Below are 14613 nucleotides of genomic sequence, written 5' to 3'. Positions count from 1 at the left end.
CGGAAATGCATGGGGTTCCCTGTTTTCCTTGGTGGCTTGGACACCCGAGGCCCATATCTGTATGATGTGAGAGTGTGACATTTCCGGTGTGAAAACAGACTTGGGGTTACTTGTGTTTTAGGCTTTCCCCTTGGCGGCCAGGTAGGTGCACCCACACATGTGAGGTACCGTTTTCATCGGGACACCTGTGGGAACGCGGGACGGTAGGCCATGTGTTGTTGGGGGCGTGTTTCGATGGGTGCGTCGAGCGAAATGTACGGAAAAAGCGTTTTTTTCCCCACATTTCCGACTTTGCAGGGGTGTCTGGGTAATAAATTCTGGGGCAATTTGGGCATATCATACCTCTGCGGATTCCCACGGGTGTCCTCTTTTCGGAAATGCATGGGGTTCCCTGTTTTCCTCGGTGGCTTGGACACCCGAGGCCCATATCTGTATGATGGGAGAGTGTGACATTTCCGGTGTGAAAACAGACTTGGGGTTACTTGTGTTTTGGGCTTTCCCCTTGGCGGCCAGGTAGGTGCACCCACACATGTGAGGTACCGTTTTCATCGGGACACCTGTGGGAACGCGGGACGGTAGGCCATGTGTTGTGTTTGTGTGGTTTTCATAACGTTTTGACCCATTTGCTGGAGCCCTTTGTCTCACAACCCTTTCTTTTCCCAAATGTGACCTACATTTAGTCGCTGCTTTAGCCACCATACACTTTTGTAACCTGCACAAGTCACCTACCCTTGAAAAGGTCTGCCTGTGCTCTTTCAAAAAATGTATGGCTGCCGTTCCTCACCACATTGGTTTTCCCAATTTACACATGCTAAGTGCGTCTGGTCAGACCGTGAGCGTAAAACTCCTGTGTACCATGGCTCAGTGTTTGGCTTGTGGTATTGCTTGTTTTGTACAAACACTACAAAAATGGTATGCTCTCCTAACTGCAAGAGTCGGGGGAATGTAGCGGAGCATTGCTTTTCTCAAAATTCATAGAAGCCATTGCCGTACCAAGCCAACCATGTCCAACACATACCTTTTTTTTCAGTCATTTTCCCGCTTTTCCCCCATTCGATGGCAGTTTCCCCTACCTAGTTGTTGCCTGACCTATACAAATCACCCCTTCCTAAACTTGGAATTTTGTCTACTTTTCAGAAGTATATGCCTTTCTGTCCTCCAATTTGGCTTTCCTGCCCTTTTCTTCCATTCCGTCCATGCATGTCCAATTGGCAAAAATGGCAAAAATCGCCTACCTCTCACAAAACGGTTGATATCCCCATCAAAATATTTTTTTTCCATTTCCACTCAACCTGTTCCTGAAAGCCAACACATTGGGGAACTCAGCACAGCAAACCATTTGTTCCTAGCTCTTACAAGGAAAAAACCACTGGCTTCTTTGTGCATCATTTTATTGGCATTTTTTGAAAAAACCCAAAATTTTCGCACATTTTCCTTATTTTCTCTCACCCCCCTACAGCAACCTGGGATTCCTGGGTGGTGTTACGACCACCTACATGTGGGAAGAAAAGGAGCCAAATTTGGCCGAGATATCTCATGTAACAAAAAAGTTACAAGCCATTGAATGGCCACATACCAAAATCACCAAAAAAGGCTCTGGCACTGGGGAGAAATACCCATGGCACTTAAAGGGTTAATGCACTGATTAGCACTTGATATTTATTCCAATAATCTTTGACACTTTTTTTATTAACATTACACTAAGAATCCCTTGTACAGACTTTTCAATGAAAGGTAAATGCACATGTGATGTCATCAGTGATGTCATCACTGACATTTGTGATGTCATCTTTGATGTCCTGGGTGTTAGTGTTAGCAGTGCACTGTGGCGGGGCGAGTTATGGTTGCTTATCTTACCATAACTGCTGAATTTCAGGGGGTTTTCAGTTTTACTTTGAACCATAACGTCCCTTTAACAAAGTTTTTTCACTGAATTTCATAGGTTTTTAGTAGCGCAACTTAACCATAACGGAGCAAACAATGTATACACATAAAAAAAAACTTTTGTGGGGTTAGTCAACAAAAGTGCAAAGTGCATGTGGAATATGACCTTTTCCATAATCTTCGGTGTGTCAAAGGTAAGACAGTTTGCCCAAAAAAGAAGCCCAAAAACACCACGGAAGAACAAATACATTCTATTAAGGACTCTCTACTAGTTGTAACCTTCCTGTTGCTAAGTGAGGTCTATGATTATGTTGTTCATATTCACTAAGCTGTTGATCAAAGGCTTGTGACATTTACCTTTGTGGTGTCACAATCACCATAGGATGTGTTTAAAATGTGGAGAGAACACTCCCTCAAAGATTGTTATTAAAACATGTCAACACAAGTGTTTCCGCCAGAAATGATCAAGTGTACTCACATCCTTAATGTACCTGTGACATCAAATGTGGCCTTCATCAGGACAAAAGACATAGTTGATAGCAAGTGAAGTGCATAAGAATTCTTTTTGTGAACGAAGATAGACTGACCTTAATCTGTGCTGATTGGAGTTTGGCGGTCCTGGGATCAATCATATACTCCACATTGAGTTGTGCTACTAATTTCACAACGTTGTGCTCCTAATGCACTGAATCTGCAAACAAAACAAAGGATCACTATTAACTCCCCTTCATGCCAAACTTTATTTGTAGTTTCAATTAATGTTCTTTTTTTTACATATGTCTATAAAGATTTGGACCTGAAAATAATGTTTTCATATCATAGTCATCCATATCTATTACTTTAAGGCGAGAACAGCCTTCATAATACTGGCTCGTTCAGGACCTGTAACGAATAGACACATTCCATAGTGACTAACTCAACTGCACAAATGCTGCACAAACGCATACAGAATCTACTATACACCAATGGCAGTGAACTGAGGTACAACATAACCCAAACCACAGATCTTGGATGTCATGTGCCCCAACCAATCCATTGTTAGAAACCACTAACATAGCAACATCGTAATTATTTTTGGTGTCCCAAAGCCACAATGATTTAATGGCAAAAGGCACTCACATGTGACTTCCTCCACCAATAAGGCATTGACTAGTGCCAAGCGCGAAAAACACATTTTGTGCCCTGACATCTAAAGACCCATATTTACAGACCAAAATCAAAAAGGTGATGACATCCCAACTACCTCAATTTCAATGGACGAACATCCGTCCTCTCAAAATGATGAAGGTGGCCACTGCCATCCTTATTTAAATCAAAACCGTCTCCATGGAATTGACGTCACAGCGCTTAGTCTGCCGACCCATTCGATGCATACCAAATAGTGTTTCATATGTCTATACATAACACAATCAGCACCATTCTGAAGTGGAGGACAAGGCACTGCATCTAATGGTGTTGCATGATGCACCGGTTGAAATGAATCTGAAACTATTCAGAAGCCATATGCACATCCAATGTACTATGCCTTAATAATCACGAGCATATGATTTACTGATTTTTTTTTCGCTAGATAGAGTACAGATGGTGAAGTTACTCATGTGACACAGTGGGCCTCATTATTAGTAAGGCGGTAAGGCAACAACGGAGCCGGTAATGCTACCGGCATCGTTGTTACAGTGCCACCATACTATGAGTTCTGTTCGCGGGTGCCCTTACAGCCACCAGGTTTTACTGGGTGGCTGTATGGGCACCCGCAAGCAGAACTTGATGGCAGCAATGGTACCGTTAATAACGGTACCGTTGCTACCACCCTCCCCATTCCCATTGAGCCCTATGTTGCTCAATGGGAATGGGAATGAATTTTTACCGACGCCCAGAAAAGGGCAATTACTGGGTCCGTCAAGGTCGTAATGACCCGCTAATTGCCCTTTTCTGGATGCTAGATAAAAATCATTACTGGCGGCATCTGTGCCTGTAGTAAAGGCACGGCTTCTGCCGTACTCATAATGAGGCCCAATGTGTATTAGACTGTTTTTTTTTTATTTCACAACATGTGAGCTGTGCCAAAACTGCTTCAAAAGATGAATCATATTGCAAAGTATGTACTCTGATTCAAATACAGAGGACTAGATTATTATAATTAAAATACTAATACTGGCAAATCAAAACTTGTAATCAGACCTCTATGGAGAGTATTTGACTTACAAATCCATTTTTGTCCATCTGGATCAGCTTTATTTCACGATTGCCTCCTCTGCGGTGTTGATATACTACCTGAATTACAAACCGAAAAGGGTCTGTGCAGGAGTGTTGCTTGCTGACAAAGTTGTCCACTAGTGGTTTATCTTGGATCTTATTCTTGATACAGGAGCAATGCACACTTATAAATTGCTGTACTTCGCATATGGTTTTCCCTATGTATAGTAATGTACATGGACATTGGACTCCATACACAGCCCATTTGGACTTGCAATTTGTAAACGTTCATATCTCACAGGTACGACCATACAGGTCAATCGATTTAAAATGTTCAGTAAGGGCATATATAGAGCAGTTCCCACACTTATGGTGTCCCCTGATTGGGCCTAAACCCCACAACTCAGTGAGAGTGGGCTCTTTCACACAAACATTGGAATGGCCCAGATGCTGTCTCACATTTGCGGGTCACCTACAGGTGAAATTATGTTTTTGAAGTGTACATTCAGGGGTTTGAAGGATATGCCATTGTTTCTAAACGGTTTTACGTAAATTGTCATGTACTGGACTATATGTAGTCACACATGTGACCGGATCCGAGGATAATCTGGCTCTCGACTTTATGCACTTAGATCTATGATGATGCTTATCTCACTTTGAGTTACTCCTGACTTACTCCTAACCTACTGCATGTAATTCAGACATAGGTCAGTGGTATACAAAGCAACTTCTTTGGGTTCTATGTGAAAATGTCCCCAGGAAAATGTAGTCATGTGAAATGTAGTGAGTAACAAGTCATCGTCAAAAATGTATTCATTCAATACAAGCAATCCAAAGTGTGAAAATGTTGCCAGTAATAAGGTCGCCAAAAACAATGTTTAAACACACACAAGTACAAGATTGTAAACCTAAATATGACAAAAACCTCTAATGAAACCTCCACAATTACCCTGCGTCCAGTCCTAAACCTTCCCCTAACTCTATGTACAACCCATATTTTACACTGAACTCTTAAAGAACACTTAATGCTTCAGCAAGCTAAAGCATTTTATTTGGATATTACTCAATACAAAATAAACAGAAAATGAACAGTGAACCTATCTGAGGCCACTTATGCTTCAGCAAGCTAAAGCATTTTGTTTGGATGGTACTCAATACAAAATAAATAGAAAACAGTGAACCTATCCCAACCCCATCACCAGTTTGTCACAAATTCCATTGCACTTGCCCTAACCCAAACCCCTGCTCTAATACTAGTCTTACCATAACTGCAACTCTACCACTTACCCTAATGCTTACTTTACCCTAACCACTAGGTGCACTCTAACTGATGTCCTGCACCAAATTCACCAGCCTCTCTGCAGCCTCCCTATCCCCTTTCTTCAACAATTACACAAACCATGGCTCTATTAGTTCTAGACTTTAAATAACCCATACCGTAAAATTAACGGTGACAATTAATATACCCTAAAAACGAACGAAAATCCATCTTGCTGAATCAGTTGAGGTTGCGGCAAGCGCCAACATAATGAGAAACCAGCCCCCTGTCCTATAAATTGCCAAATGCCAAAAGGCTCCCAGCAACTAGACCAAGCGACTGGCTCTGGCCAGATTCATCTGAAAATCATCCAGGCAACCTGCACTCCATGAGTAAAACCATGCAATGAGATGCCATTGAGATTTGTTTTCTCTCCAATCCACTGAACTATTTCTAGATGTATGTTCCATGGAAGGCCGGCTGGATTCATGAGTATTGTTGTGTGGCTGTTTATATGAAAAGAGAATTCACGGCACCCCACAATACACCTGAAAAATGAGTACTATGTCCTGACGAAGGCTGAGACAAAAAGCACAGGCACTAACAGCTGAAACTTGAGTTGCCTACAGTTTAGCTTTTTCTATTTTTTTTATCCAAAACTGTGTTCTTGTTTATATAATGTGACCAAATGTGTAGTAAGGTTGCTCCACTTAACCTATACTGTATGCAATGATACATAGTTAGTGGTCCAATATGTACGGAACAGTGGGGCAGAGTTGCCACAAACGTGTAGCTACTGTAACGCTGCAGGTGTAACTGAAACCCTTGAACATCTAATGATCGATTGTGTTAAACTCAGAACTGCACGTATACAGAACTTTAGAAAATCTGTTGCCTCAACAGGATTGGTAATTTAGATTTACTCTGGTGGAAAATGTTATAAGGGAAAAGCAAGTCTCAGTTAGTGCAGTTAGCAGTAGTTAAGTTTTTAGAAAACATATGTAAACTGACAAATGCACTAGACATAACTGCAAAATCGTGTTGATTGGATAAGTAGTGCTCCTAATATTCTGTTTTAGATGTTTTTAGTAGGTGTTTGTTATGCTTTTCTCTTTTTTATTTTTTTATTGTGATTCTCTGTTATGATATGTGTAAACTATTCAATGCTTACGTAAATTGACAAATGTATTTGATAGAACTGCAAAACATACTGGTTGGATATGTAGTGTTCTAACTCCCACTGATTCTAGATGTTTTTTAGTTTTGTGTTTTTTTTATGCATCAATGTGGTAAACTTATGAAATATTTAGATTTTTGAGATGATGTCATGAACCATCGAACTCGCCCCTTCTGGGCCTCCCGGTCCCTGACACGTCAGGCCTTACACTCCATAATACTACCAACATGGCGGCAAGCACAGAACGCTGCTCACCAGTCTTCACATTCTATGCAGCGTCCTCTATAAAGAAGCCACACTCCCGCGGCCCTGCGCGTCTCAACGCTGCTACCAGCTGTGATCGGACGTGTGCTCCGAATCTTCTCTATTGCTACTTGCTATCCCCTGGCCCCTGCATTCCCTTCTCCCGACTTCTTCCCTCTTTCCTACTTACCGGAATCCCCGTGCCGTTTACGCGTGCCCCCAACACCTTCTTGAATACTCCTGGAGTTTCCCGTGATCCTGGACATCGAAGCTGAACGTAATCTGGAAGCCGAGGACGGCCGAGTGGACTTATTTAAGTCCCGAACCATACGAAAGAAGACTCCACCTAAAGAGGACATCAGGCAACATAGACAGGTGAGAAGGGGGGAAACCTGTGACAGATGATATGCCTAAATTTTGTAATGTTTTTGTAATGTTTTTATCTCTTGCTTGAACTGTGTTTTTAAACTTTTGTAAAGGTTATGTTTATAACCAAAAACAGATAAATGCACAATAATAATATGAAAACTCAAATTAATCTTCAATCTCTTCATCTTCCATTGAGTTCCCTGAGATATTTGTGACAGATTTTAAAGAAAAGTCAAAATATAATGCAGTTTCTTGCAAAGTCCACATCACTGGCCTTTGTCTGGTCCTGCTGGAATATGCAATCAGTGACCCTGGTCTATCTTTTCAAGTGGCTTGTTTTTCAGGGATTCCAAAGCACTGGTCAATTGAGTACCATGCTCAGGCTTCTTTGGCCAGTACATTTGGCCTTGAGGAAAAAATTGACACATTCCTCCAGATTATTTTTGGTGGTGGTGGTACATCTTGGGCTCAGACCTTCTTGACACTTGTCTCAGAGATGGGCTTAGATAGTCCCTAACTACTATGAAACTCCCGACCTGGTGTATTGGCTGCCTCAGCACCCTCTCTCTGAGCCATTCATTGATGTAGTTCCTGAACCATTGAACGTTCTCATACCTGTTCCCACCAGTTCTAGATTCTGCACTGGTCTGACCTGTTCTGGCAGGAACATTCTTATTCTCACTTTCTAGATGGGTACCCACATTCCTCCCATCCTCTCAGCTCATGTGGTTAAATGTCCCCCTATATTTCTCTCTGTAACTGTATTGCAGTGTTCTACCTCTGAAGAACACATGTAGTGCTGGCCTCCACTTACATCTAGGGCTGCACTGCCAGGCACATCATCCTACAGTGTGTGGGAGCAGGATCTTCCCATTAACATGTCTGCCACTGTGTCCCTTTGTTTTCCAGTCTCCTCACCCCTGCTGCATGCCTCCATCGTGCTCTGCCATTGCCTCCTAACCTATTCATTTCCAGAGACAGCAACAAACCAGCAGGCAAAGCTGGATGAGTCTGCCTCCCAAGGATGACTCATAAGGATCATAACCCCTGTCTGGAATCCTCAATCTACCTCTTTACAAGACATGATGTGCTGGCTTCCACTTACATCTGGGGCCACCCTGCCAGACATGGCATACTCTATTGTGTGGGAGCAGGAGCTCCGCACTAACATGGCTACCACTGCATCCCTTTGTTTACCAGTCTCCCCACCCCGGCTGCATGCCTCCATCGAGCCATGCCTTTGGTTCCTAGCCTCTTCATTTCCAGAGGCAGCAAGAAGCCAGCAGGCAAAGCCGGCTGAATCTGCCCCCCAAGACCAACTCATAAGGCTCAGAACCCCTGTCTAGATTCCTCATGCTACCTCTGGACAAGACACGCAGTGCTGTCCTCCACTTACATCTTGGGCTGCACTGCCAAGAACAGCATCGTCTAGTGTGTTTGAGTAGGAGTTCCACACTAACATGGATGCCGCTACATCCCTTCGTTTACCAGTCTCCCCATCCTGCTGCATGCCTCCTTTGAGGCCTGCCATAGCCTCTTTGTTTTCTGTTGCAGCAACAAGCCGAAAGTCAAAGCTGGCTGAGTCCACCTCCCAAGGCTGACTCATAAGGCCCAGAACCCCTGTCTGGCCCTGTCCAGCCAATGAGGGTCTTCCTGCCCTATTATCACCTTCCCTCTACCCCCGGGCCTCAACTTCTACAACTAATGAAACACTGCAGGCAAAAGGTCCTACTACCATCCATTTTTTCACCTTCATCTCACAGCCATTATCACGTCTCCATTCTCACTTGCACCCTCACCCTCCTCACCCCCCTTACCCCCTCCCCCTTCCCCTCTCCATGATGCTGACTGTGGTCTTCCTCAACAGACCCACCACATGTTATCTCCGCTAGCATTGAGGTGCACGCCAGCAACTGCCTCCCTGTGAATTGCCTTGAGTCTGAGATGTCCATTAAAGTTGACTTCACAGTCACCAAAACTCTTGCCCCGCATTTAACTCATTGCAAATACCCATTGCATCTGATGTACCCCCCAGTTTTGCTGGGTGTGGTATTTCCAACTTGCACTGTTTTCTGACCCTTCATGATCATACTATCTTCTACATCTAACTCCCAGACTTCGGGAGCATCAGATTGCACTTGCTGCTTGCCTTCCTGGGTGATCTTGACCCAGCACGCCAACCGGCCATTAACTCAGACCTTGCAGGGGAGCCTCCTTGCTTTCTTGCCTATTTTGATGATCTTACAATATCCTCATGTATGTTACCTGCCATGCAATCCCTGTTTTCAAACACCATGCACTGCTATTGTTATTTCCCTTCTACCTACCAGATTATGTCTTCCAGCCTTGCGCTGCTCATGTAACCTGCTTCTACCTGATTATGACTCTTATCCTTGCACTGCATTGGTAAGCTGTATGGGCCCTTGTTGATTTGACTTTTGCCTCGCACCGCATTTGAAAGCAACTCGGTACCTACCGGATCTGTCTTTTGCTTTGTGCAGAATATCTAGCTGCCTGGCACCTTCTTGATTTGAATCTTGCCTCACGCTGTATACGTAGGCTACCTGGCACCTACCTGAATATTACCTTTTAGCCTGCACTTATAATTTGTCTGTAACCCACCTGATTGACCTGTGCTGTAACACTACATTCCACCTGCTTACATCTTGTATCACCTTATCCTCTGTAACTAGCGCCTAGATGCCCCAGGGCTTTGTGTGCTGCTATAAATACAAAAATTGAAAAAGAAAAAAAAAGCTTTGGACTATGTGTGTGTGCTTGTATATTTGTGTGTGAGTGAATCTGTGTGTCTGACCAATTGTGTGTGTAGAGCCCTCACTAATTGTGTGTGCTACACATGCTATGGAAAGCATGCATGAGAGTGGGTGAAAAGTTATTTACAGTGACATTTATTGATATAGTTTGGGGACACAGCTATAAGGAAATCGCTTACAGACCACCCCCAGCATAGATAGTTGCTGCAGCTTCAGAAACATAATCCACAGTGACCATTACTTGCATATAATGTAGCTGCAGTTTCATAAAAGTGATTTGCAGTGGCCATGCTAGCATATATTGTCGCTGCAGCGTTATAAAAGTAATTTAAACCACCAATTACCAGTGTAGAGTATGACCAAAACTTCTTGAAAGAAACTTACTGTACCATACTGTCATGAACTGTGACAGAAAAAGCTTCATGAAAGCAATTCATAGTTGTGACCATACTGACATAGACTGTGGCCACAGCTTTATCAAAGTAATTTAGAATGGCCATTACTGTAATAGAGCTTGATGGCAGCTTCTTGATAGTTTGTTGTTTGTATGTTTATATATTTAGTATAGCGCTCCAGACCCAGAGGTAAAAGGGCGCTTCGGTCCAGGTTACAAAGTACTTTACATCAGTTTACAATTATACATTATAAAATTTGTACGTAGAAAACACAATTACGGTAGAGGCAGTAGCATCGAACATAGAAGAAGGAAGAGGGTAAATGCTAGGTTCTATTCAGTAACCAGCTAATTACCTGTTTCCTAAATGACTGTAAGGACTCAATAGATTTGATGTTAGGAGGTAAGGTATGCCAGAGTTGGGATGCAAGGACCGTGAAGCTGGATCCTCCAGCTCTTTTTAAGGAGAATCTGGGCACTGTTAGGCAAAGTGTGTTCGAAGATCTAGTGATTCTGGCAGCAGATTTCATGGTAAATTAAATGTATTGGTGAGATAAGGAGGGGCTAGATGGTTTAAGGCTTGGTATGTGAGGCAAATGGTTTTAGGTCAATTTTTTGTTTTATGGAGATGCATTTACATGAGATTCTAGTGGTAGAGATGTGGTCTTGCCTTGGGATGTTTAATGCTGATCGTAGCTGGAGTACCTGTAGTTTATTGATGATGGATTGGTTTGCACCTAGGTATAGGCTGTTACAGTAGTCCAGTTTAGACTGTATAAGAGCCCTGGCCAGCGTGAGACAGCTATTAGAGGACAAGAAAGGTCTGCAGGCCCTGATCAGCTTACCAGTGTAGGCAGTGGCTGAGGCAATCATGTTAAGTTGTTTGGAGAGGTTAGTGTTGGCATCAAGATAAAGGCCGAGGGTTTTCACACTTTTAACAATGGGAATAGTATTGCCATCAATGATGATACTGTTGTAGTTGGGGCTGAGTTTCACAAGGTTACTGGGTGAGCCGACAAGGAGAAGTTCAGTTTTCTCATCATTCAGGCAGAGGCTGTGTGTGGCCATCCATGCCTGAATGATGGTAAAGATGTCGTTAATCTGGATGAGGTCAGCATTGTAGTTGCCTGAGAGGGTACGGAGTATCTGGGTGTCATCAGCATAATTTGTGTAGGTGACACCGATTTCTGGTCCAGTTTGTCAAAGAGTGGCTTTGTAAATATATTGTACAAAGTGGGCGATGCACATCAGCCTTGTGGGACACCACATGTAATAGGGATGGGGTCAGCTGTCGCTACTGGTGAAAAAACCCTCATGGTTCTGTTAGCCAAGAAGGATTGTATCCACATGACAGCAGAGGAGGGGAAGTGAGCAGCGGAAGATAGGTTGTTGCACAGGATTTTGTGATCGACCAGGTCGAAGGCTGCTGACAAGTCTAAAAGGAGTAGGATGGCAGCATTGCCTTTGTCTTTACAGTTACCTTTGTAATTTACAGTTACCATTACTGGCATAAATTGTGGCCACAGCTTTACGAAAGTGATTAACAGTGATTATGCTGGAATAGATTGTTCCCACAGCTTTATAAAAGTACTTTACAGTGACCATTCCTGTCATAGATTATGGCCACTTTCATTAAAGTGATTTAGAGGTTAGAACTGACATAGATTGTGGATGCAACTTCATAAAAGTAAATTACAATGACAATTATTAGTGTAGAGTGTGACACAGCTTCATGAAGGTGATTTGCAGTGACCACACTGGCATGGAGTTCAACAAAACCTTCATGAAAGTAATTTACAGTAGTGACCATAATGAAATAGACTGTGGCCACAGCATCATGAAAGTGATTTATTTACAGGTCAGACCCCCATTGATATTTCTCAGCCTCAGGCCAGACGATTCCCCCAGCCCCTCCTGTCCTAGAGCAAACAGAGCCTGTGTACGGATTTGTCATTTCTGTGAAACATTTTAGTTAGTGCCCCATTAATAAATGTGTTCAAGTAACCCAATGCAGCAGGATCTGCTGCAGGGATCTGCTATTCGGATGTCACTCTGCGTAATATTGAGGTGATGTGCTGAAATTGAGGCCACCACATTAGAGGCTAATGCATGGGCGTCGGTGGTGTTAGCTAAGGACAAAGGGTTGTACCTGATTCATGCCTACATTTGGGGGTGTTTGGTGGTGGCTAATTCTAGTGCGTGCAGTGTGTTCATACCTCAGTCTTCGTGATTAAGCAGTAAGTAACAGCCCCTTCCAAGACAACCTCTCCCCTTTTACATGTTTCCACTTTTACCCCAGGCGAGACACTGTGGCCTGAGAAGTTGTTTTCACACTGTTAATTTTTCCCTCTGGCTGTGCGGACATGTGTGGTGATGTGTATTTTTGTCCAGAATAAGAGTTTCTCCCTTGGATCCTCTGGAGCAGCTCAGTGATATCTCTTGCTGCAGCAAATTGTCCACCTCCCCTGTCGTGCCTCAGTAAACCTTGGGCATTCATATTGTCTGGTGCCACTGGACAGGTTTCTCTACAACAGGCAAGCTATCAAGTCTGACGCCCTGTCACTTGCAGGTCTCAATGCACATGCGGCTGGGTTTGAATGACACAAATCTATCCATTGGATGAGAGACAGTCGCTCAGCTCTGAACACCCAGGGACTTTTACCCAGAGCACAACTGAGTGTGTGTGTATTGGGAATTTGAAGGGTAGTGTTTGCCTTTTGCCCCAGTTGTTTGCACCATGATGACCTCTCTTTATTCTTTGAGTACAGCAAATCAGAGCGGGTGGGAGGTGTATATTTTCGAGTGTTCAGTCAAGCCCGATGTTGCTTTCCACACAGCTGTGTGTGATGCATCAAACAAATGCAAGGACAATAAAGCCAGTATTACGAGCTGAAAAGTCAGCACACAGTTGTGGCTTACATATGACCCCAAGCAAATGTTATCGAAACTTGCTTAATTACCATTTGTAAAGCAATAACTATTTATTTAGAACAGTTACTTCACTGTTTGAATTGTTCATCAACGTCTTCAATCACTTCTTCTTGTGTTGCAGGTGCAGGTACCTGCTGGGCCTCATTGCCAGGTGGAGTGCTGGGGTGCTGCTGCTTTTCTGCACTCCCTCGCACTGACTCCTGCTGAAGTCTTGCAAGATTACGGCTGTGACTGCATCTCATGAGACTCTGTCCCAACATACCTCCATTTGTCGAGCAGCCTGGTCCTACTACATCACAAAATCTTCATACCTCGATGGCCTCCGTCTCTCACACTGTGGCCTGTCCTTCTCTGCTCGATGCACCAGATGCTGGTGTGCCATACACCTTCCTAGATCTCAGTAGGGATCAATGGTGCCTGCCTTACTTTTAATCTCTTGTCGCTGTTGATGCACTCATGACATCTTTCCATCATTACTCTTATGTCTTGGTCCACACATGGCCAACAGGATTTATTTTATTTTATTAATTTATAAAGCAAGCAGCAGCCAAGGGGCAATGTGGCACTGTTACATGACTCACCTTGTCATGTTGCTTTCTAAGTGTCTTGAGTGGGCTTTGCACAGAATTATCTTCCTCATTCCCAAGGGGGGCATGATTTGATCTCCTCTGGTCAGTAGTCCATCTGCTTCATATATCTCTCAGGTACCTTCCCACATGGCCTAAATCCTTCCGGAATCACCCTTTCACTAGGCCTTCCATTAATGACTCATACGGTAAATTTCGTTAGTGCCTCATCTTTGGATGATTCTTTCCGCCAGTAGCTTGCACTCATCTCTAAGATCTCTTTGCATCTTAAGTCTCTTGCTGAGGCTGCCTCACATTCATCTTTCAGGAAGATAGTTGCAGAAACACATTGTTGGGGCAATTGTGACATGCAATCGGCCTGGGCATTCTTCAATCCCGCTATGTGCAATACCTTGTATGCATGTTCTTGTAACTTTGCTGTTATGCATGCTAATCTTGGGTCGGACGTCTTCGTCCATCCCATACTCAACATTTGTATCAATGGTTCATACATATATCCTGAAACACTCCACTGCCAGGCGCACACCACCATATCTTTCTCCACTGTGGAAATGGTTTTATCAGCCTCTGACAATCCTTTGGATGCAAATACCACCACCTGCTCTGCATCCACTCTCTTCTGGTCAGTATCATCCCTTGTCGATATAAACATATGTATGTCTTCCTTACTGAGTTGAAAGATCGTAAGACTGGGACTTCTACTATTCTCATCTTTACTTTCTCAAAGGGTCTAGTTTGTTTCCGATTGCCAATTGTATTCCACTCCTTTATTAATAGTTCCCTCAATGGGACTGTCCTTT

The sequence above is a fragment of the Ambystoma mexicanum genome, chromosome 10 (assembly GCF_040938575.1).
Source record: "Ambystoma mexicanum isolate Mex_15411 chromosome 10, UKY_AmexF1_1, whole genome shotgun sequence".
In the NCBI taxonomy this organism is placed as follows: Eukaryota; Metazoa; Chordata; class Amphibia; order Caudata; family Ambystomatidae; genus Ambystoma; species Ambystoma mexicanum.
Note: the sequence above shows the minus strand (reverse complement) of the source record.